The sequence below is a fragment of the Alosa sapidissima genome, chromosome 23, assembly GCF_018492685.1.
Source record: "Alosa sapidissima isolate fAloSap1 chromosome 23, fAloSap1.pri, whole genome shotgun sequence".
NCBI lineage: Eukaryota > Metazoa > Chordata > Actinopteri > Clupeiformes > Clupeidae > Alosa > Alosa sapidissima.
Genome location: NC_055979.1, coordinates 26414272 through 26439391, shown reverse-complemented (window position 1 = coordinate 26439391; position 25120 = coordinate 26414272). Strand labels below are relative to the sequence as shown.

The following is a 25120-nucleotide window of genomic DNA, read 5'->3' as shown; positions in this document are numbered from 1 at the left end:
CAAATGCAAACCGGTGCGTTTCGAGGCGGACCTGGTGTGGGATTGACTTGGCTATGGGGAAGGTCCGAAAGGAGTGCAGTCCAGCACAGTGCGGTGCAGTAAAAGTTCTAATGAAGGCAGAAATGAGCTCAGCACACCTTGACCTGGTGTGGCCACACGCTTAATCCACCAGATGTCATTATGAAATTAACCCTTAAAAGGTGTGGGCAGAGCCATATAAAGGTAAAGTTGCGACAACTCCATCGATGCTAATGTTCCATTTTTTTCCAACAATGGCAGCTAATGAGTATAAGTATAAGTATAAGTATATATATTCTTTTGATCCCGTGAGGGAAATTTGGTCTCTGCATTTATCCCAATCCGTGAATTAGTGAAACACACTCAGCACACAGTGAACACACAGTGAGGTGAAGCACACACTAATCCCGGAGCAGTGAGCTGCCTGCAACAACAGCGGCGCTCGGGGAGCAGTGAGGGGTTAGGTGTCTTGCTCAAGGGCACTTCAGCCGTGCCTACTGGTCGGGGTTCAAACCGGCAACCCTCCGGTTACAAGTCCGAAGCACTAACCATTACGCCACGGCTGCCCCAAAATGGAAGCCTCAAATAGTTCCCGGAAGTTAACAATTAATAATAGCAGCAGTGCAGTTACAGCAGTATAGACTGTTTGTAGCCAACATTTCAGACTCAGATTTACATTCCTTTGCCTCATCCGAATAATAATAATAACAGTAATAGTAGTAAAGTTATAGTAGGCTAATAGCCTAATTATAATAATAAACGATTTATGTATCGACTATGACTTTTCTGTTGCTCAGTCTTTATCAGTTCCTCATCAAATAAATTAAAAGAGGCTATATCGATACTAAAAAGGTATCACGATGCCTTCACGCAAAAAATGATACGATTTCCGACGTTTTTAGAATCGATACTTTATTAAAATAATAACGTTCTGTGTCTGTGTGAACTGCTGCTCTCACTGCTCCTTGCACGCATCTAGGCAAGTGGGCGTGTCAAGCAGGCAGCTCTGAGTGAGTGCGCGCGCAGCAACGTAAACATAGTTCTTTGCCGACAGTCCTCGGCCTGGTGGATAAAACAAAAGGTGATGTGAAATCTGGAACTATTTCGGATACATCGCGAATAGTGAAGGCAAGCCATCAGGTACACAGAGGCCCGTTTGTAAAATATGTTTGAAAGTCATTTAAAAGCAGTAGGTTACGCATGGAACTTGGCTAAACACCTCGCAGACATATCCCAACATTTTTAAAGAGTTCAAAGAACGACAGGTTAAATATGCTATAGAAAACACAACTACATGGTTACATGGTTGTTGAGTCCTAATAATAATAGCGGCTTATTGTTACGTGGTAGCAAATCATGTTATCAAAGAAATAGACGTAATGTAGGAATGCACACAGATATATTGCAACAGGTAATGGTGTAGGCCTATCTGACGAAGACCTGAGTGGTTGGAACGTCGTACTTGTACACTGGGCGCAAAGAAGACTATCCTCACATTTTCCCCTTTGCAACTGTCAAAGAAATCCCATGAACACGGGAAGGCCTAGGGTAGCCTATTCATGGGTTTCATCAGGTCCCTTTACACAGGTGTATAAAATCAAGCACCTTGATTATCAATGCAGACTGTATGGTGCTTGATTAATACACCTGTGGAAAGGGACCTGATGAAACCCATCAATACTGTACATCAGATGGCCTAAAGATTAGGCCCCTCTGCATAGCATAGTGATTTGCATGCAGTAATTTCAACACTGACCTTGATCTAGCCTAGTTTGGCTATTTAAAGCTACTTTATTGCTAAAACACAACACAATGTAAATGAACTATAACAAACAATAAAGGACTTAATCACACAAAGTAGGCCTACTATTTTACTGACTATAAAAAAGTTTAGAACCCAGAATTGACCTGCACACTACAAAAGTGCACCGAATTTAACACAAATGACTCAATACACTTGGAGGAGGTATGAGTCCTTTCTTTTCCAGATATCTTAGGATTTCGGCGTAGTATCGTTTCAGTATCGAGCATCGTGATATTTATGGCAGGTATCGTATCGAAGTCATAATTTTGGTATCGTGACAACACTACCGAATATAAATGACCCCTTGCCAAACCCATTTCAATTAGGCAGCACTACACCACCACGAACAAGCTGTCATTAAGTTTTTGCGTTTAGTAGGCCTACAACTTTTATGACGTGACGTTTCTTGGGCATTTAGCTTCACCATCACGTCAAGTTGTAGGCCATGCTCATCTAGGCTGGATTTAAGTGGCTTAAAGGCAGCAAAAGTGGGAAATAGTGCAACTGCTTCCCCAAAACAATTCCTCCATAACTGTGTATTTAATCGTTTGATATGTGGATAACTTTCAGTGGACTAAACAAAAGGTAAAGATTTTGTTATCACAAGGCTAGCTGGTTCGTTATACGGCGAAGCATATAGCCAACTTTGTTTGCAGCAGTGAAGCTGAGTTTGTTGTTAACATTGTTGGTAACTGTCAGGGAATTTAACCCCAACATATAGATACAAGAACCACAACACGTAGTATGGCTTTGCCCACAAACTCTGGTACCAAGAGGAGAGCCTGCTAATGTAAGGAAGAATTCCTCACACCATCAGTCTCTGACTGCAGCCCAAAAGCTGTGTCTTTTATTGTACAGATGCACACAGAAAATAGGAAGCAAGACATAGCGACTTCATTGTGACATACTCTTATCTCACCCTAACACACACACAGACAGGCTGCAGTTCCTGTCTGTCTGGGTGCACACTTAACTTGTACTCTCTGTTCTTAGAACTCAGCACAACAACATTTAACTTGAACTCTCTGTTCTTAGAACTCAGCACAACAATATTTCTGCTTACACAAATGGTTATACAATGATAATAATAATTTCCTTACAGTAACGTAAACGTTTCTTCAGTTAGGAGCAGTAGCCTACTGTTTTTTTTATTTTTTATGTTGCATTCATTTTCATTGGCAAAAGCTAGCCTAATATGCATGAGAACCTATATAGATTTGAGGGAGCTGCAGCTGTTAGCATCAGCACGGTCATATTAACACAGCAGACACTAGCCCAGTGAAGGATCGTGTAAACCCCATCCCCAGAAACCAGTTTCAAACCAAGCTTGCGCTGATATGATGCAGGATCACTGATCAAATTGCTATTTTCTGGTACAAGCATACAACCTATCCAGTATTAATATTTAACCCCTCAACATGTGTTCTAGCCAGGTTGTCAGCTTAGAAAATGTTTTTTTGTCCATTTTAACACTATATTCTTATAAGTGGTAAAAGCGGATTTTCCCCCCAAAGTGCTTTCATTTTCTTCCATGCTACCTACTGTAATTTTGGGCAAATGTGCAATATAATCCCACATGTGCAAGCATCATCATTAGGGTGGTTGTCAAGCTGTTCTTCTTTTTTTTGTGTGTGTATGACTTTAAGCAATTTCAGGCCAATTTGTTGGTTTCCTGCTCAACATGACATACCAACACTAAATGTTGAATATCTCCACAACCACAAGGGCCATATACATAGAAATTGTATCAAATGAAAGCCAACACTCATAAGCTGTCTGCTGAAGTGTCAGAATGAACATGTATTGTACAGTGTAAGATAACAGAACTAGAACATGAAAAAAACAATCTTCACCTAAAGAGAACCAGTTTTCAAAGTGAATATCTGCTTGGAAACATAACATAGTAGGCTATCCCAAAACTTCTATCAATCAGTACCCCTATCTATGGAAATGAGTCAAGCCAAGTTTAAAGCTTGTAGGGAGAGACAGTGCAATGCTGCACAAGTTGTAATTCTTTAATGTCAAGGCAGCAATGTAGAACTGTAGATGGTGGTCTATGGTGCTATTTGACTTCATTAATGTACCAGGTTGTAACACAAATTATATTTAATTGACATATCACTATAGTTATTAATTTCATCCTAACATAACTGCTCTCTCACTTCATTAGGGTAAGGGGTTAGTAACTAGTTAGTAGTAATAACTAGTCTTGCTGATCTTAGCACTTACCACCTGACTAGAACTGACTCTCGATTGTTTTAAAAACAGCACTCACTGATGCACTTATTCTTATTGTACTAGAGCTTTTTAATATGGTCCTATAAGTGTTGAGAGAATTGATTTATAAAGCTTAAACTGTTAACAATGTTGTTAGTTGCTTTGGTTAAAAATGCGTCAGTCAAATGTAATGTAATGTAATGTAATTCCTGTTTTGTAGATTAGATTTATATTATGCCCTTGGATGCATGCATGCATGTTTTGTATCGGGAAGGTATTCATTCTCAAAACAGTAAACTCTTCTTTTGTGTCCCTGACCAGGACTCAGACTGAGCACATGGACATGGTCCCTGGGTGCCTTCTGTTGGCTGCCTACCTGAGAGTCACTGCTTGGATGGGGAAAAACATACCTTTGCCATACGACTATTAGTTATTACTACTAACTAGTTACTTACCCCTAACCCTAAAGAAGTGAGAGAGCAGTAATGTTAGGATGGAATTAATAACTATGATATGTGATATGTACATATGTGATATGTTAATTAAATTTAATAATTTGTGTTACAACCTGGTACATTAATGAAGTAAAATAGCACCATAGACCTAACCTGACTCTCGCCAGATGAATTTTGTTCCGCCTAGCTCCACTCATCCATCTGGGACCAATCCATTGGAGTGTTGCTTCAGAAGGCTGGGCCTAATCAAAAAATGCTTGCATATGATTGAATAAGCCACTTGTCCGTCATCTATTGACGTGCTACTTCAACCACTCACATCGAAGCCAACCCGTGACGCTGATAACAGTCTCACAGTTGCTTCTACGCTATGTCACGTCTATGAAACTCCCACCCTACGTCCTGATTGGCTGTACCATAAAATCGGGTGCAGAAATCACTCTCAATGGAAGAGGTCCCAGATGGATGTGAGTGAAGCTAGGCAGAGCTAAGCGGAACGAAATTCATCTGGCGAGAGTCAGGTTACCATAGACCACCATCTAGTTCTACATTTCCGCCTTGACATTAAAAAAATATAACTTGTGCAGTATTGCACTGTCTCTCCCTACAAGCTTTAAACTTGGCTAAGACTCATTCCCATAGATAGGGGTACTGATTGATAGAGGTTTTGGGATACTATGTTATGTTTCCAAGCTGATATTCACTTTGAAAACTGGTTCTCTTTAGGCGGAGATTGTTTTTTTCATGTTCTAGTTCTGTTGTCTCTTACACTGTACAATAAATGTCAATTCTGATGTCACTTCTGCAGACAGCCCATGAGTGTTAGCTTTCATTTGATACCTTTTTTATGAATATGGTCCTTGTGGTTGTGGAGATATTCAACATTTATTGCTTCTACCTAAAAAAATAGGGTGACAGCTTGTACCAAAACATGTCCGCAAAAGTATTAACTGAAGCCCATTTCAGAATTGGCCTAGCATCAAAATGCTGTTGTTTATGAGTTCATAGCCTGGTTATTTATCAAGGACTATATCACGTTTTATATGTTATTATGATCACTCGCATCACATTACCATGGGGTTACTGTGTAAGTAATGCTACGGTTAACTTAACATGCCCACCATTACACTGGAGAGATGTTAGAAAACTTTTAAACTTTTTTTTTATTCTCCCGAGACGCTAGCTACTTAAGATAGTTCGCTCATTATCTCAGATCAGTGAAGAACTACCAGAAAAAACGTTGGGGAGAAAACTCAAACAAGTTAATGTTAGACTTAGACTAGCTGTGTTACAGTTTCTCGTTGCAAAATTAAAATCTCCATGCGCTTTTGTAGGCTACACGCAGTCTCAAAAACACTGTTTACAGCTCTTGAGTCACGTAGGTCATTTTTTTATAACAACAATTTAGATAGGCCTAGGCTACACTTATGGGGTGGGTGCTATTGCGTTTTCTAAAGAATCTCCCGTCTTGGTTTTGTACAGAAATTAATATTAAGTTAATGGAGAAAAATGCTAAATGGAGAAAATGGAGGGGAAAAAAATGGAGAAAAAAAGCTAAAATGGAGAAAAAAAGGTCACCTTCCGATATTTAGCAGGCTACGTTCTGAAATTTAATTTAATATTGTTGTAATGGTAGGATAACTACACAGTTTACACAATAATTACACTGTGTTATAAATATTGTATATTATACAACAATTGGGTTCTATGGAACTATTTATTTGTTTCTGATTGGCCGAGAGACGTTCCATGAGTTGGAATATCCCTGGACATTTCAACTCAGACTTTGCACAGCTAATAATAAATAATAAAAAACACAATGTTCTCATCCCAGCTCTCCACTATTTCAAGCAATGGGTTACTCCTTAGCAAACCATAACGAAACAGTGCTTCACCACATCTGTGGATTAAGCCACACAGTCTCAGTCACAACTCAATGTAAGTAAGATAAATGAGGATGCTAATTGTTCTTAGCATTGCCTGCATTGTGTATAATATGATTGTCACTTGGAGGAGACTAACGTTAGCATAATTAGCTAACCGCTGCTAACGTGCTAGCATCGTCACGTCAGGCTGTGCACAGTAATATAACATTTATTCACCATAAATTAATAAAGTTGAGTGGTTCTGCAATGTAGACAATGTTTCCGTTTTTTTGCAGTACCATGTCCCTTACATGACATGGCCCATTGTCCTTGTAACATGTATTCAGCAAACCTAGATATGAATGGGATTTCAGCCCGACTTTCAACATTTCTTTCAAGAAGACATGTAAACCACCAAGACCCGTAAGGAGGAATATAGAATGTTGGTTACCTAGCAACCAAGATGCTGTCTATTGAAAAGGGAACTATTTTTTGATGCATTTATTGTCTGTCAATTACCCAAAATTGTGGCTCTGTCTCATTGAACAGTAGCTTATTTAATGCATTCTAATCCATTGTCAATCACTTCCGAGAACTTTTTTAAGTTTACATGAACCACGTGACCTTAACGAATTTTGAACACCCATTGTCGCAACTCTACCTTTATATGGCTCTGGTTGAATTCAGTGAACCCAGGTATTCTTTAGAATGTTCATTTTCCAACATTCCCATCACACCGGTGTGACGGTACACCTTTAATTACAGTGCATGAAAATGCACTGTACTGTTCTTCCTAACAACTTCTTATTATTATTATTCCGCTTACCACTTTTTCCGTACGCTATTTCTCTTGAACAGTTTAACTTAGAAACTTCATTCAAACTTTGTAACGTAGGTATTCAAACGGACCAAGCTGCTATGTCTTTTCAACTTTGAAACTTTTATACTTTTTAAACTATTAAAAAAAAACATTTTAAAAATCCCCATAGACTTAACATTGCCGATTGTGACATCATAATACGGCCGTTAAGCAATTAGAATCCTATGGCAGGTGTTCAGGCCACCTGCAGCCTCAGGCTTTAAGCATACAATCTGGGTCAATTAAGACTACACATCCTATTCAACTGTTTCCTCTGCCCAAAACTGTTTCAAAATAAAAGTCCTCACTACAATAATCCACTGTTAAACAATGTAACCCATTAAACTACTGAACTTTTTACATTCAACTTTTAAACGGTCTACTTTTAAACTATCATTAAACTATCTATCTATCAACAACTTTTAAACTATCTACATTCAACTTTTAAACTTTTAAACTATATACATTCAACTTTTAAACAGTCTACTTTTAAACTATGATTAAACTATCTATTAAACTAGCTGTCTATCAACAACTTTTAACTTGTCATCAACTATGTCAACACTTGCCATCAACTATGACTCCTAACCACTGTAGCTAGTTAGCATAGTTAGCATGTTAGCATTTTAAACAAAACTGCTAAAAATGATTAGCTAGGTCACATGGCTAGCATAGTTAGCATTGTTAGCATGCTAATTAACATAGTTAGCATAACTACTAAAAATGATTAGCTAGGTTAGCTAAGTCACATGGTTAGCATAGTTAGTATGTTAGCATTGTTAGCATGCTAGTTAGCATAACTACTAAAAATGATTAGCTAGGTTAGCTAAGTCACATGGCTAGCATAGTTAGCATTGTTAACATGTTAGTTAACATAGTTAGCATAACTACTAAAAATGATAAGCTAGGTTAGCTAAGTCACATGGTTAACATAGTTAGCATGTTAGCATTGCTAGCATAGTTAGCATGTTTAGCAAAACTGCTAGAAAACGTTAGTTAAGTTAGCTAAGTAGCATGGTTAGCATAGTTAGCATTGCTAGCATAGTTAGCATGTTTATCAAAACTGCTAGAAAACGTTAGCTAAGTAGCATGGTTAGCATGTTAGCATTTCTAGCACTGCTATAAAACATTAGCTAAGTAGCATGGTTAGCATAGTTAAAAATCTTAGCATAACTGCTAGCAAACATCAGAGCCATTCCAACTTTCAGTTATCGTCAAATATCTACCTATACACAGCCATTAAACTATTTGAATATCAACATTCATTCAACTTCCAGTCTGTCAACAACTTTTAAACTATTTACCTTCAACTTTTAAACGGTCTACTTTTAAACTATCATTAAACTATCTATTAAACTAGCTGTCTATCAACAACTTTTAAACTATCTACTGTCTATCAACAACTTTTAAACTATCTACATTCAGCTTTTAAACAGTCTACTTTTAAACTATCAACTTTTATTAAGCTATGCAACCACCATGTCTATCCTAGCATCACCGTAGTAACCATCTCTGTATTATCTGTTTTAACTATACATGATATTTCACAACTTAAGCATTTTCATGCACTGGTAATTCCTTGGAATTGCATTTCTAGTTTCATTTAGCAAACCATATGGCGACATAGAATACTAGTCATGTTCACTGACCTTGTTCAACGAAGGTATAACCTAATAGTCATTGTTACGTTTATGGAATTAGATTAGAAGATAAATGATAACTCTTAAAACAGCTCCTTTTCATCATGAGGTTACGCAGTCAAAATGGCACTGAAATATTAGCTTACTTTGTGCAGGAGGCTAATTTAATTAAGTTTATCATACTATCAAACATTGTCCAAATAAGGGCATTTGAGCAATACTGAATAAAGCATATTATTTCAAATCACTAAAATGGGGCCCTAATGTGGTTGATGCAGCTTGTGGTACATTGTGGGAAGTTGTTTGGGTCTACATATATAATAAAATGTATATAAATGTATATAAATGTAAAAATATGCTCAATTATGTCTAAATTCAAAATCTCTGATAGATTACAGGCAAGAGTAATGCAACCGCAGCACATTTATTAATTTAGCAGATGCTTTTATCCAAAGCACTATCTTCCATCTTTTATCTTCCAGCTTCACAACATTCTCTGACTGACACATTACTACTGCCATAAGAAGGCAGTAGACACTACGTGCTTTGTGCATAGATGAGGTATAAGGTTCTTTAGGGTCTTAAGCCATTCCATTTTCTAGATCATGTGTTGATGGAAAAACACAGGAGGTCACTGCATGTATTGCATTTAAAAGATGGTTTAATAATGTGGATTCACAGAAAAACAGCTTCACAGAAAAAAAAACAGCTTCACGGAAAATAAAAGCTGTCCCTACAGTAAGCCTGTCTTGGGCTCAACTACTGGGCATTAAAACCATTTTCTCCATAAGTGCACATCAGGGGAAAAAAGAAATCCAAGAAGACTAAGGCTCTATTTGCCAAATGCACAAGGGATTTCCGGCCCATGTGGATTTCACTTGGTGGAACAGTACAGCGAAATAATACAATTGCTGAGTAAGACAAATCTCCAAAGTCAGAGAGTTTTACTGGAGTTGCAGTGCGGCCCCGTCATCCAAATCGCTTAGTGTAAAGGGGCAATCTGTGTTGTTTCAAGACCATCTTTTCCTTAACATTACGATAATATTAAACATTTCAAAGTCTCAGTCTTGACTCATGTAGCCACAAGAAGGGGCAAAGTGGATACAACAAGGATATAGACCCTTTCAACAATAAAAACAAAAACAATGCTTGAACATTCTATTTGGGCCCCAATCTACTTCCTCTGCATTAAGATAGCATATGGAATGTTAAAAAGGAAGTCTTGTGGGGCCAACTATGATGCTGATAATGGAACTCTCTTGAAAGGGTCTAGTGCAGGATTATTTGTGATTTAGTTTCTTATGAAGTAAATAAAAACATAAATAAATATGTATTTGTATGCTGGATAGAAACGTTAGTGCCAAACATTGGTGTGCTCTGTTGAATAAACTTTGTATGAGATGTGATCTCAGCTAGAGCTTGCCAGAGGTCACATGGGAGATTCTGAAGTCAAGTGGAAGATGGGCTGATGAGTCCAACATTGATTACGAAAAATTGCCCATCAGACTAGATGGTGACCAAACACGGCTTCTCTCTCACATGCTCATCACGTTGCCATACATCTAATGGCTTTTAAAATTGATAATTAGCCTAGACACATGGTCAGAGGGTTTGATTAAATGTGACCTTAGGTCTCACTAGCCACTATTCATGAAAGTAGTAATACGATCCGTGGGTACTATTGTCCGACTGCTGTGCTTTGTATGCTGCACACAATTTTAGCCCATTTGCATTGATCGGTCATGCCATCTGCTTTTGAAGGCTGTTTGTGATTCATGCACTTTATCAGAAACCCTCTCTCCCCACCATGAGGTGTAGGGGTGGCGCCAATGTCAAGGCCAACATACTGTACACGACAAGTGATGCAACGGCGAACGGTGACAAACGACCAATGGAATGGAATAGAATCTTTTGAAGTAATCAGGGCTCCCTTGGAAAAGACATTTAAGATCTCAATGGGACTCACCTGGTAAAATAGAGGATACATAAAATAAATAAAAATAAAGTCAACGGGTCAACATCGCACACAGCAAGTGGAACGATGGGGCAACCGTTGCCGTCGCCTGGCTCTAATCGCACGCTTTCTATTTTCAATGGCTGCTGCGAGGACGCATCTCTGCAGCCGGCTTTGGAGGGGTTGTGAAGAAAACGAATAAATGCTGGAGAGAAATGCAGTCTTTAGGAGACCTGTGACCTGGGGAAAGGGCTTGTTTTTCACACAAACTGTTGGAAACAACAATGTCATTGTACAAGGATACAAGGAAGTTTATTGTCACATGCATATAGTTACTGGAAGTAAGAAATGCAGTGAAATTATGTCTGGTGTCAGCCTATTTGTGCATTAATGGGGGGGGGGGGGGGGGGGGGTAAAAAGTGCAGTAGAAGAGGGGTTTAGTAGATTAAGTGGCAAGGGCTGCATAAAAAAGGTGGGGGAGGATTGGGATTGGGTGGGGGGCACCAACAAGGAGCACCCGAGAGCAACAGGGGCAAGGAAAAACTCCCTAACCAAGGAAGAAACCTTGGGCAGATCCACGGCTCAAGGGGCTAACCCAACTGCCAGGGGTCTTGGTGTGTGTGTTGGGGGGATGACAGGGGAGATGGGATAGTGTGCTGTGTATGTGGGGAGAGGGCAGTGTGCAATATGTGTGTTGGGGAAGCTTCCTCATGAGACAATGTGCTGTGTATTGGGGGGGGGGGGGGGCAGTGTCTAGAGAGTCCAGACCTCAATCCAACTAAGAATGTGTTTCAGGAAATGGCTGCTCAATCACAATCCCCATGCAACCTGAACAAAGGGACAAAATTAGACACAATAAACACTGTGGGCTCTATTTTGGCAATCAGAAACGGATGGTCAGAAGCGCAAAGTTTACAGACATTTAAGGCCAGTCCACATTCACTAATTTAATGGCATGATTATGTGATCAGGCGCATTTAAAGGAATCTGCTTTCACGCGAGACCATATAACAGGGATTCCACTAAACCTTGCTTTACTAAAACCTGTTTACTAGCAGAGTATAGCCTACATGCATCTGCACTCGTCAATTATGTGAACTCACAGGCAAAGTGAAACTAACTTCACAATCTCATAGTCACCGACAAAACAGTACTGCACAGTTAATTACTTTCACTATTGACTGACAAGGGGTTACCATCGAAAATATAGCCTGAAAAAAGCAACAATGTTCGAATGACTGAATAAAAATCCTAAGGATATTTATCCTTCAGAGGAGTTGCTGCTTACATCTCGTGACAGTGCATCTTCAGCTGTGCTTTATATGCGCCTTTCCCTAGACAAGGTTTATCTTGGTCAGTGGCGTAATGATTTTTAGAGGGTGTAAGATAGCGATTTTTGGATCATGCGCCAGGCCACACCTTATGTCGACAACTGCCACACCCCTGGGCGCAAGGTTTAATAAAAGAGGAGTGCATGGCGAAAAATCAACACTTTATTGAGTGTAAGATAAGAATAAGCTTTGCAGCTTCATTATGAAAGGAAAACATGATGTATTTGTGAAGAGGAAATGAAAGCACGTTTTTAAAGATGTCGAGATTCATGATTAAACAACCCGACGTTCAAAAATCATCAAAAAAACATCAAAAATCCCTGTTCCAGTGTCCTAACACTACAACTCATTTTGTAGACTACACTCAATAGTAATAGACTTTAATGTAAACAGGTGAAAGGGGGGAAATAGATGAGGATGGGCGAGCCGAGTTATGGACCATGCTATGGGTGCGTAGCACTGTAATAGTCCTGTAATAGCAAGTGGACGGCATAGTGTTGCCGTCCACTTGCACTCAAAAAATAATTTAAAATATCCCACTTTGTTTTGATGCTTTAGGAAGCTTATTTTTTCCCTGGTTCTTCCCTGGTACCTTCTTGGTGGGTGGCAATGTCATTTAGTGGACATATTATGCGCCACAAAAAGTATATCAACAAGGTTTATGACGACATCATCAGATTCTCCATAAATGTTTTTAAGTAATATGTATCGGCCTATGTCTATCCATATTACTCCCCCGAGACAACCTTGTCTATTTTTACTCTGCCAAACTGGTTTATTGTCTTCACTCTGTATTCAACGCAATTTCTTGTGCAGGACAAGAAAGGACTTCATCTGAGTCAATGCATGAGTGTGTGGAAGACAGATAGAGTTGTGGACCAATAGAGGCATTCCAGTTCCTGTACCAGCGCACACCAAGATTTTCTCCATCTTGACTACACAGGTTAGAAAACAATAACAAAAGCTTCAAATTTGGCTTATGGTAAGAATTGGAACTAGAACACACCCAACCAGATAGATCTGATAATTTGCTCACTGGAGTTAGGGCTTGTTCCATCTATAAACACACATTCAATCAATAGTGCGCAGCTGTATTTCACAGTCCAGTGACGCGCGAAGTAATGCCTGCATACTGACCACAACAACACTGCCATCTGGGTCAATGAGTGGTATACACACACACACACACACACACACACACACACACACAAACTACACACACACACACACACACACACACACACACACTCACACATACAAACACACAAACACACATACACACACACGCAAACCACACACACATGCACACACACACTCAAACCACACACAAACTACACACACACATTAAAACCACACACACATGCACACACACACTCAAACCACACACAAACTACACACACACACACACACACACTCAAACCACACACGCACGCACACACACACACACACACACTCTCTCTCTCCCCTTCTCTCTCTCTCTTTTCTCTCTTTCTTGAAGCATGCGATTAAGTATAATCATCTGTCATCATTGTGTGATGTGATGCAGAATTAATTTGGCACTGTTGAACAACTTAGCATTGCACATTCACACACACACACACACACACACACACACACACACACACACACACACAAACCACACACACACACAAACCACACACACACACAGACACTCTTTTTCCGAAATGATATAGGCTAAACTGACCAACCGAAGTGGTGTTTATAATTCTGAATGGAATGCAGTGGATGGTGTGCGCTGATCAACATTGTTATGGTCCCCAACAAGCATCTACACTTCTTATCATCCAAAAACAGACCCTATGTTGTCTTTTAATCAGATGTCTCCTTTAAGGAGGGCGCCATGGTGAAGCTACTTACAGCATCACAGTGTACTGTGTATAACTACATATTGTGTAGATCTAAGGATCGATTGCGAAGAAATGCATTCAAAACTGCTTTCATTACTGCTTATAACATATAGGACAAAAATGAGTAGGCCTAAATATGAGTATGGTCATGAAAATGGACCACAAAAGCAAGCTGAAGACATGAGGCAAATAATATATCATATATAATATTGTAACATTAATAATAATCTGTACAATTATTGATCTATCAGCTGCTGATTATTCTACCCTTTGCTAACTCGGGGGCGGGGGCTATTGATGGAGCACTTATCACATCTTGGTCAAATATTAACCATTTACAAGAAAGACCAGACTATAGACTAAAGTGAACCGTTTTTGAAGCATTTCTAGGTATTTGTGCTCAGGGTCCGTGTGAGTGTCAGTCTACATGCACATGTGGTTGCAACTGTATTAGCGATATCGTTACAGGGGCCCTTATTTACCAACTGTTGAGACTGACTTTTCAGGATATGCCTTATCACAAGACTATGTGCAGGTTTGTGTGTGTGTGTGTGTGTGTTCGTGTGTGTGTGTGTGTATATATAAGTGTGTGTCTGTGTCTGTCTGTCTGTCTGTAAAGGGTGTTATCTAAGTTACTTGTAGTGTTTAAGACTCTCGATTCAAACTATCCTCTAAAACAGAGTGCCCAACCCACACTGACTTTTTGTGTGGGGAATAGTTCTTCTATCAGTTCCAGAATCTGGAGGAGAACATGTGTATATATTTCACAGAAACATTTTCATAACATCCTCACACTTACAGCGGATTCACCACACTTGAAGCAGGTCTGTTAGAGTACGAGATAACCAGGTCCATCGTAGCTGTCTAGTGCCTTAGGCGAAGCTGTTATTTCTGACAGGAATTTGGCCAATATTTACAATTCTTACTATTAGGCTACTGGTTAAAATGATTCTGGCAACATCCCTTTCTGTGTTGAAAGTATATAGGCCTCATTTTCAAATTAAACATCAATTTGAGGATGAAAAACTCTGAAAATGTGGCATTTATTTGCACTTTCTTTAGAACTGACATTTATGTTAACACTTATCCACCAGTATTTGTATAAGGAATTATATTCTAAGGAAATATAATTCAGCTTCAAATATGACATACAGTATTGGGTCATCTTTTGAACTTGCTTATGCGTTTTTGCAGACCTTTTTGGTCTGCTTGAACTGAACATCACCGCCTAAGTAAGAAACCTTATTCAAGCCAAGTAAACTAAGGTAGTAGACAGAACAGAACAAGGTAGTAGACTACAGAACATGCCAAGTAGGCTATAGCAAATATATACATTCACCTACGATAAGTGTATAGCATATTTAGCCTATTTATGTTTATATAACAAATATGAGAGCCTTGCGCAATATTTTTGTTTTCAAATAAAGTTTGTACAATCTGCCAAATCCCATAACCATAACCATAAAGTGAATCGGATTACTGGACCAGCTGATGTTGGAAGGCTACTCTACCAAACGATAAGGTTGTAGGAGCGGTCAGGTGGCACACCAGCAAGAGAATGAAACAGTGTGCGTTTTACAGTAATGTGCGGTGTGCAACAGTGTGCCAGCATCTCAGTAGCCAAGTCTAGTTTCCTCCTGTAGTGAGAAGTGGAAAAACAGATCGGACACAAAGCAAATATATTGATCTATTTCACTCCGTAACAGACTGGTTGTTTTCTATATCTAATTCGATTGGTTTTCTGCTTTTCGATCTATTCTAACTTATCGTTTCTGGTGATTATGTTGTGGGTACAAATCCGGCATTGCTCCTCGGATTTACGGGGATTGTGAGGAGTTTAAGTCAATATACCGACTGGGAGGAAACAGCATTTTTTCTGCTTGTTTGAAAGGAGCTTGCCGTTCATGTAGACACAAGGCTGACCAGTTAAAGCATCGTCATGTCAGAAAATGCGTCGAAACGGTGCTACTGGCTCCGCACACCACTCATCCCCTCAATACACTGTGGAACCAATGCTGGATATCTCAGCAGGATTACGCGATATTTTTTAGTCCTAACAACACCCATTATTCCTGGACATGTTACATTTGATTGAAACTGTAATGCATCTAACAATCTAATCCCACAGTCAGACATGGACATGCCTCTTGATTCAAAACGATTGCTGAACATAAAAGATGAAAATATATCAGCCGGCTGCCTCGCGTAAACGATTGCATCAAATAAGTCAGAACACAAACACACGAAGGGCAAATAATTCGGTCAAATTGAGTTCTCACCTCTTCGCTGGAAAGAAATCCTTGCACGGTGTCAATTATTTTCAAAACTTTGTGGCTTCAAAACACCCTTCCTTGATGCTGTTTCAATTTTCCAGGCGGTTCAATAAGTAATCCAGCAGCAAATTGCGATGAGGATTCGTTAATAAAAACGTTTTCCGTAGCTCTTAGGCTACTGCAGGTTATCGATGAACACGATTATCTATGTAAAGCAATGTCAATAGCCTACCTACGCTCCAAGTCGGGTAATCATGGTGGGTCTCGCCAGGTTCTGAGAATTCTCTCCTCGGTGGCGAGCACAAGTATAATGCGATTTGCCTTGCGCCATCTGAAGATACGTCACAAAGTCGGCGTGACAGTATGTGTGTGTGTGTGTGTGTGTGCAGTATGTGTGAGCGTTTCTGTGTGTGTGTGTTTTGAGTGTGTGTGTGTGTGTGTGTGTGTGTGAGCGTGTGTGAGCGACGGCGGATGGTTCGGAGGGGGTACACGGATATAGATATTATAAAGCTATGTAGGCTACACGGCGCAGAGGGCTCTGCGGGGCTACCGCGTAGATTCAACGCAAAATCTGCGTCGACTCCACGCAGTGCGTCAAGTCACATTTATTCATATAGCGCAACCCAAAGTGTTCCACACACAGAGACATCAGTACAAGTATAAATACTCTTTTGATCCCGTGAGGGAAATCTGGTCTCTGAATTTATCCCAATCCGTGAATTAGTGAAACACACTCAGCACACAGTGAGGTGAAGCACACAGTGGCGCAAAAAGTGGGTATGCGCTATATGCGGCGCAAAGCGATGGTAAAAAAAATATATATATATTATAGATATAGATGGCATGTCATGGGATGCGACATCAGTTAAATAAGTGGATGGTGAAAGGCAACAGGTAGGATTTAAAGTGTGAGGTCTGTGCTTGGAGGCTTGCAAATATTCATGTTAAGAGACTAGCGTTTGTTAAGCATATGCCGATTGAAACATAGCTTATTCCATTCAGATAGCTAGGTGGCTACCATGCTCTTACTGCACTTTTAATGGCAAACAAAAATTTCACGCTAGCAACAACTCATTACATGTTTCCATATCCCAACAATGAAGGCTCCTTGTAATAACTTACTATTGTGTTGTCAATGTGGCGCAAACAAACAAGGCTAGAGTTGGATCAGCCTTATCCTTTGTAAGTAGCCTAACAGCTGGCAAAAGGACGTTATGAGAACCGTTTAGACTCTCTTAAAGTGACAATGCACCATTTATTAATACTTCCTCAAGTTAAACATCAAATTGGCAGCATTTCTTTAACAAAAAATATATTTAATAAACACTAATAGTGTAAATTATTGGCCTTTTGTTTACTTGTTGCCTAGTTGTGCCTAGTTGTTGGTGTTTCTTTTTTTTGGAGGGGGGGGGGACCAATATTGTTGTTTAAGGCAAGAAACAAACAATGAACAATAATAAATAAGTATTAAATTAAATACACAAATACAAATCTGTAACTGAAATTCAATCAGTTCATTGGTGTATGTGTGTTTGTGTGTGTGTGTGTGTGTTACATGCCCACCAAGTTTCATGTGCCCTGGTGTTTCATATCCCGGGAATCATATCGACGATCATAATAAACATCTTGGTTATCGGTTATGGAACCGAAGGGTTGACGGTTCGATCCCTGACCGGCTGAACTGAAGTGCCCTTGAGCAAGGCACTTATTCCCTCACTGCTCCCCAAGTGCCGCTGTCGCAAGGCAGCTCACTGCTCCGGGTTAGTGTATGCTTCACTTCACTGTGTGTTCACTGTGTGCTCTGTGTGTTCACCAATTCACGGTAGGGATAAATGCAGAGACCAAATTCCTTGTATTCTAGAAACCTGATTTACATTTTACATCAATTACAGTACTTTTGCAGTAACATTTATGCACCAGTTGGAGTCTTATTTATGTCCAAACACTGGTGGAAAGATAGGGTTTGGAATATCACCTGGTTCCTTGTCTGTGTCCAACCCATATGTCATTTAATTCTTAGTGCTGACCGACACAGAATAGAACCAGCAGGCTGATTCTACAGTGTTCTTCTCACCACCCATTCAGTCACACATGTTTCAATGGGTTGTATTATATACTGGTTGTACAATATAGCATGTATATAATTACAGCTTTTTCTGGCTATTTTACCAAGTGTTTGTCACATTATAGGCTAATCAAAATATTACATGAAGCATAGACAGCCAGACTACACCTTTTATAGGGGCCCTGAGCAGAATCTGATTTGGGGGGCTTCCATGCACTGAAGGGATGATGGGATCGCTTGATGTAGATGCTGCAAAGTGCTCTTTGCCTGCAGAGAACAATTGATCTAAAATGGCCTTGGACCAGCCCACGTGTTCTCCTGCTGACAACGAACAGCCCATGTGCGCGGCTTATGCTGTCCAGCTTCCATAGTGTTCACAAATGGGGAAAAACCCTCAAACAAACGAAACAAAATAACTCAAAAATGTAGATGTGCCCAAATGCAAAATTAAGTCAAAATGGGTGACTGAACACTAAAGGTCCAGACTGACCTACGGATAATCTTTACGGTCTCCGGTGCTGGTAATCTCACAGGTCTCCCAGTCTTACATGCTGAATCCTCTACCTTAAAAGCTACTTCATGGCTTTAAATAGCTAGCCAGCATGTGACAAACAAGCAAGCTGATGCCCCTTTATCGTGTATGTGAACTGTCTAAGTACCTGTAGCGCAAGTCTCCTGCAACATACATAGACATTATGGGGGCATTATGGGGACGGGCATGGCATCAACTCAGGGTGTGTGGAAGTGATGGCTTCATTTTCTTATTTTTTTGTCATAATTTTTTTTTTCAATTAATTTTAACGATGCAACTTTACTCAAAGCACAGAGGCAAAGCAAAGATACAGATCTGATATAAGACAGCTCACATTCTAAAAGAAAAAAAATAAATATATTCTATGTAAAAATGAAGAGTTTGGGTCCAAAAGGCTATATATCCATTTTTAACATTAAAAAGTCATGTCATTTAACTATGTGTGATCAAATTGCTCTTTGTTGTTTTGATTGAGTAAAGATAAATCAAATAGCAATACCCAATTAAAGTTCTACTTATATGGCGTGTCGGTAGTACCATGTTCACTTATGCATTTATCATGTATACAGACCTTACTGTTCTGTAACTGACCCTGGGCAGATGGGTCTGTAACTGACCCTGGGCAGATGAGTCAGGCCCTTGAGTCGTGGATCTGCTCAAGGTTTCTTCCTGTATTGTATGGGGCAGCCTTGGCCTACTGGTTAGCGCTTCGGACTTGTAGGAAGCGGCTGAAGTGCCCTTGAGCAGGCACCTAACCCCTCACTGTAAAGCGCCATGAGACATGTGTAATGTTTTGTGCTCTATAAATAAAATTAAATTGAAATGAATTTGAAATTCCCCAAAAACAGCATGAAGGATAAACAAAACTCAGACATTTGGACTCCAGGAGGTGAAATACACACAAAAAAAGACAGATCGAATCCACTAAGGAAATGTATTGTCTGTCACTGCACATGCATGAAACCTATTTATAGTGCAGTGCAAACTGTACATGAAACATATTTATAGCATAGCATATAGCAAACGTTTCAGGTTACTCCATCTTCATTGCTGACAAAACACCATTGATCAGGGTCATGTGTACACAGACTTTATCTCCTGGTGGACTGAACGGTGCACACAAGACAGTGCAGGTGGGGCTGGACCCAAGGCAGTGCAACATTGATTACTTCCATGATAAGTCTGCATTCAACTATAAACAAACTTCACATATGCAACAATGGGACTTTGTCACACAAGGGTGTAGGTTTGCATGCACCATGACATGTCCATACCATGTAACACTTTGGGATGACAAAATTGTCCCTATATTTAGCAAACCCATTCAAATTATTTATGCTGTGAAGCCGTATTAAAGGAATTTTCCGGAGCAAATACCAAATATTTTCAGATGCTAACAAGTACAAACTTTTTTTGTGCTTTTATCAGCTATGCCACCAAAAAAAGAGACATCTGAAGCATTTTCATAATGCAGAGCATAAGTAGGCAAACAAAGGCAGTCAAGCAAACATAAAGTATATAAAGAGCTCTTTCCAAAACGATATGAATCCATTTTTTGTGTTTGTTTTGACTGAGTAAAGATTAATCAAATAACAATAACCCAATGCAGTTCCACTGATATTACTTGGAAAACAAAAAAACAAAAATGATTTTTGAAAATGCATGAAAATGGTGAATATACCATGTTGAACACGTTTTAACCATACCATGTTGGAACATGTTTTAACCATACCATGTTGAACATGTTTTAACCATACCATGTTGAACACGTTTTAACCATACCATGTTGGAACATGTTTTAACCATACCATGTTGGAACATGTTTTAACCATACCATGTTGAACATGTTTTAACCATACCATGTTGGAACATGTTTTAACCATACCATGTTGGAACATGGAATTATGTGAGTCAAAGTCAAAGTCAAAGTCAGCTTTATTGTCAATTTCTTCACATGTTCCAGACATACAAAGAGATCGAAATTACGTTTCTCACTATCCCACGGTGAAGACAAGACATATTTTACCAATTTAGGTCCACAGACAAACATAACATTCAAGTAAACAAAAAAGTAAGTAAATAACTAAATAAGAGGGCACATATAATAATGAAAAAGAAATTAAAAAGTAAGGAGGATGCTGTTCATTGACTTTAGTTCAGCATTCAACACTATAGTACCTCTCACCTTGGTCACAAAGATGAAGGCCTTAGGACTGAACACCACCACTGGATATTTGACTTCCTCACCAACCGTTCACAAGTGGTTAGAGTGGGGGGTCTGACATCTGACTCATTAACCATCAGCACTGGTGCTCCCCAAGGCTGTGTTTTGAGTCCACTGCTGTACAACATCTACACACATGACTGCAAAGCCAACAGTAGTCATACCTCCATCATCAAGTTTGCAGATTGTGCGATTGCAGTGATCTTGGGCCTGATTAGTAACAACAATGAACAGCTCTACTTGGATCAGGTTGATGAGGTGGCACAGTGGTGTCAATCTAACAGCTTGACACTGAATATCAATAAAACCAAGGAAATGGTAGTGGATTACAGAAGGCAGCAGCAGAACTACAGTTACACCCCACTAATGATCAGCGGGCAACCTGTAGAGAGAGTCACAAGTTTTAAATACCTTGGTGTCCACATTACTGAAGACTTAACATGGACTGTTAACACTCAATATGTTCTGAAGAAGTCCAGACAACGACTCTACTTCCTTCGTCAGCTAAGGAAATTCAAAGTTTCTACATCCATCATGAATGCCTTCTACACTTCAGCAGTTGAGAGTGTTCTAACTGGTAGCATCATCACCTGGTATGGGAACTCCACAGTTAGAGATTGTAGTACTCTGCAGAGAGTAGTGCGCTCAGCTGAACGTACAATAAGAACTCAACTCCCTGCTCTACAAGATATCTATTCCAGAAGAGTACTCCTAAGAGCTCAAAAGATTCTGAAGGACTCTTCTCATCCTAACAATGGATTATTCCTACCACTGAAATCAAGAAGACGCCTATGTAGTCACAAAGCCAGAACTGAGAGACTCAGGAGAAGTTTTTATCCCCAGGCCATCTGAACTCTGAAGTCACACTATACTGACTTTGCACTCATTCACTCCTCAGCGCTCATGACCCCCCACCCCACCCCCACACACACACACACAAGACTTTTAGCACTTTTACATCACTCTCCCTATGCTACAGACCTTTTATTTATTTTCTTATTTCATCACACGTCAAAACACACACACACACACACACATATCTGACTTTCTCCAACTTTGGCACATTTCCATAGAACTTTTTATTTATTATTTTTGATTTCTCCTCCATCTACCCATGTCCTTGATTGCCTAGCCTTTCTGCACCCCCCCTAGGCTGACAAATAGGCTGACACCAGACATAATTTCACTGCATTTCTTACTTCCAGTAACTATATGCATGTGACAATAAACTTCCTTGTATCCTTGTTTTGAAAAATAGCTCAACAGTTTTGAATTAAAAACATGGAATATAGCCTATTAATTATGGGTGCCAAAAAGTAGAAACATTGAAATATATATATTTTGCACCAAAATTTCCCAAAGTTATTTTTTTTTTCAAATGTACTGTAAATGCTATTGCACATTCTGTTTGGGGGATACTGAAGCTGAGACCAAACTTACACCCTTGTTGCCACATGCCATGTGTACTTGTGACCTTTAGAGGCACGTGCTGGCAAGTTACATATGTTAACAATCTCCAAATTATGAAATAATGGGACTTTGTCACATGCCATGTATATCTATCTCACACTGTCACATGTTTCCAAGTTTGATAACCATGCTCATGGACATTATATCTGATTGGTTGCTTTGGAGTGCCTTGACTCAATGTTTATGGTTGATTATTAGTCTGTGACAGTGTTGTTTGGTTTACATTAACAGTGGGGTCAAAACACTTGCACAGCTCTATAAATAGGTTTCATGGATGTTAACTCTGCTTGGCTGACTATCTGAACTTTGTATCTGAGTTTTTTTTTTTATCTTACTTTACATACTGCATATACTTCACATAAACACACACACACACACACACACACACCTGCTATCCACTAATACCCCCTCTAAAACGATAAAATAAGTCAAATAAATTAGCAATTCCAGCTGACTCAGCTGCTTGGTAAACTCTGGACTATGTCAAGGTTGACTATGTGGGCTCTTCCAACTATGTAAGAAGGGTCAGACTGCCATCATCAGGCCATCCTCTGAGTTATGGTTGTGATTATGGTTATGGAATTTAGCAGACACTTTGGTTCAAAGCGACTTACAAATAAAACAATACAATAGTTAGAAATGAACAGTAAACAGTTTTAAAAAGTTAGCTTAGTGAAAGTTATTAAAAAGGTATGACTACATTAAGGAAAAAATAGCAATACTCATTTAGTAATGAATGTGGTATATGAGATGCATCCCCTACAAGGCATAATTTTGACTAGGTGGGTTTACATGGACACTTCTATTCCCATTAGAATCGGAATAACAGCTCAATCGGAATAGAAATTACACATATACACACCTTGATGGGAATAAAACTGCCAATCAGAAATGAAAGAGGTGGTGTATTCCGTGTCTATTCTGATTGAACAGCCATGTATACGGTCAATTGGATTGCCTGCTGTATCTTCTCAAGGAAAATTAGGCAACAACGGCTATACTCGATCAAAGATTCTAAAGCACTTGAGAGCACCCGAACGGAATAGAACGTACCCCATGTAAACAGACAAGATTGGAGTCTGAAGCTTTGCGGACACGCATTTCTGCCGAATAGGATGCCCGATGAGTGCCCAAAAAGCGTTGCAATATGGCCGCCGAGTGGAGGGACTTGCCTAAAAGGACTTTGCTGTAACCAGCTGCTCCTCAGCGCCCCCCTCCTGTGTTCTTCTGTGGTAATAGTTCCATGATGTAACCAGCTGCACCACAGCTGCTTCCTTATGTTGGAATGTGCAAAAATGTACAAACAATCAAGAGGATGCCTTCTTGTATGTGATTTCTGCAACAGTGATACTGCAAATGTGTTGATGGCCTATTGCTGATTTTATGCTGTAGTGTAGAGCATGTGTTACCACCGAGGGTTCACCCTGCGACCCACAAACGCGAATTCCGCGAATGCCAAAGTCCCTCAGTGCAACTTGCCCTGCGTGTATGTGGTAACGATGTTGATGTGTAAAGACTAAAGACTGCCAGAGGAACCGGCTTACCGGCTTCCCAGGCGAGCGTGCGTACCGGGCCTGCACAGGTCTTGCTCTTTCCCGAGAGCGGCCAGCTTTCTTGCGGTTGTTCGGTTTTTGGGAGTTCAAGTTTTGATGGGTAAAGTCCGGGTGCCAGACGAAAACGTTGTATAAGAATAAACAAAAAACACAATAGTCCGAAGGGACGTCGGAGAAACACCTAGTCAGCGTTGGCGAGTAGCGTGCACACTTCCAAACTCCTGCGTGAGACTGGCGTTTTGGCGCTCCTCCAGGTATCCACCTGTAATCAATTTTTAAAACATCGCGCCTGCCACGCCCAGCAGTCAGCTGGTCCTCAGGCAGCCATTAATCAGTGTGTGTTATCCCTCAACCTGACCATAACAGCATGTCACACAGTAAGTAGCCTAGCCTACAGAAAACACTTAATTGATGTGATATAATGATAACTTGTTAAATGTATGCCTGCAATGGTTTCATCTACATCATAGATGTAGATCAAACATCATAGTCATTTATTTAGTCAGTCATCATGTTCATGTTAATGAATAGGAAGGACATTTATACCATAGCCATAAACCAAAATTTCGCGCAATATCTGCTGTGAGTCCCTATGCGTGAGTCACAAGCTCCTCCCAGCTGACTCTGGCAGATCACATGGACAGTCAGTCGCGATCAATTATTTAATAAATAAATGTGAATTACGAATAATAATAAAAAGCTTCTACCTAATGTGACTTTTTTATATAAACTGTAAAAGAAAATACGTGTTTTCCCGCTGTATTCTCCATAAAGAGTAAAGTAAATTATGTACTTATTTCTGGAGTTGACGTCACTTCCTGGACTCGTCTGAGGCTGGTCTGTATGGACAGAGTCCGTTTACGGAGAGCCGGATCACTCCCTATTAACTCCATTGTACCTGCAATCTGCTGCAGTTCCGCTAGGGGCGATCACGAATAAGTGCAAAAACAATGGGGGTCTATGGAGCTAGGCGGCTAAATGTGTCTCTTTCA

At 39.8% G+C, this 25120-nt stretch overlaps 1 protein-coding gene across 5 annotated transcripts in view; it reads right to left on the bottom strand.

Annotated features, from left to right (window-relative positions):
• Window positions 1–16614, bottom strand: part of LOC121698840 (prolactin receptor-like) — a 41706-nt gene extending 25092 nt beyond the window's left edge. For 4 of the 5 annotated variants that reach the window (XM_042081277.1, XM_042081284.1, XM_042081278.1 and 1 more), the window contains exon 1: window positions 16291–16603. The gene's annotated coding sequence lies outside the window, so the exon portion shown is untranslated. Of the gene's footprint in view, window positions 1–16290 lie in introns of all 5 variants that reach the window. The other variant, XM_042081280.1, reaches the window with a different exon arrangement.
• Window positions 16615–25120: the final 8506 nt, after the last annotated feature.